This window comes from Corapipo altera, unplaced genomic scaffold (assembly GCF_003945725.1).
Source record: "Corapipo altera isolate COAL_440 unplaced genomic scaffold, ASM394572v1 55124, whole genome shotgun sequence".
NCBI lineage: Eukaryota > Metazoa > Chordata > Aves > Passeriformes > Pipridae > Corapipo > Corapipo altera.
The window spans coordinates 1-786 of record NW_020889274.1 but is presented as its reverse complement, the minus strand read 5'-3'; the positions used below and the strand labels follow the sequence as shown (position 1 = coordinate 786).

The following is a 786-nucleotide window of genomic DNA, read 5'->3' as shown; positions in this document are numbered from 1 at the left end:
TCAAGAAAGCCATCCAGGACCCCGCCTTCTCCGACGGCATCCGCCACGGTGGGTGGTCCCTGAGACCCCCCAGAGCCTTGGGGGCAGCGGGGGGGTGTCACAGCCCCCCCTGACCCCTGTTTTGGGTGCCCCCTCAGTGATGGACGGGTCGCTGCCCACGTCGCTCAAACACATCATCAGCAACGCCGAGTACTACGGCCCCTCGCTGTTCCTGCTGGGTGAGCGGCACCCCGGGCCCCCAGGGGGGGTGGGCAGGGGTTGGGGGCTCCCCCCGGCCCCCCCAGGCCCTCCCACCCCCCCTCAGTGCCCCCCTGTGTCTCCTCCCGCCGCAGCGACCGAGGTGGTGACGGTGTTCGTGTTCCAGGAGCCCTCCCTGCTCTCGTCGCTGCAGGACAACGGCCTGACCGACGTCATGCTGCACGCCCTGCTCATCAAGGACGTGAGTGACACTGTCCCTCCACCTGTCACCTCACCTGTCCCTTCACCCATCTGCTCACCTGTCCTTGTGCCCATCCCCTCACCTGTCCCCTCATACTGCACACCCTGCTCATCAAGGACGTGAGTGACACTGTCCCTTCACCTGTCACCTCACCTGTACCCTTCACCTGCCTCCTCACCTGTCCTTGTACCCATCCCCTCACCAACATCCTGCAGCACGCCCTGCTCACGAAGGACACAAGTGACACCTGTTCCCTCACCTGTTCTTTGAGCTGTTCCCTCAAGGACATGACATGCTCTCCTCTTCTTTTACTTGTCTCCCTTGTCCTCCCATCTCTGCACTCACTT

The 786-nt window shown here is 63.6% G+C and overlaps 1 long non-coding RNA gene across 1 annotated transcript; it reads left to right on the top strand.

Moving 5' to 3' along the window:
• LOC113942179 lies at positions 1 to 444 on the top strand. Its single transcript, XR_003525861.1, has 3 exons — positions 1 to 48; positions 138 to 218; positions 333 to 444. It is a non-coding gene; the product is annotated as an uncharacterized LOC113942179 (long non-coding RNA).
• Positions 445 to 786: the final 342 nt, after the last annotated feature.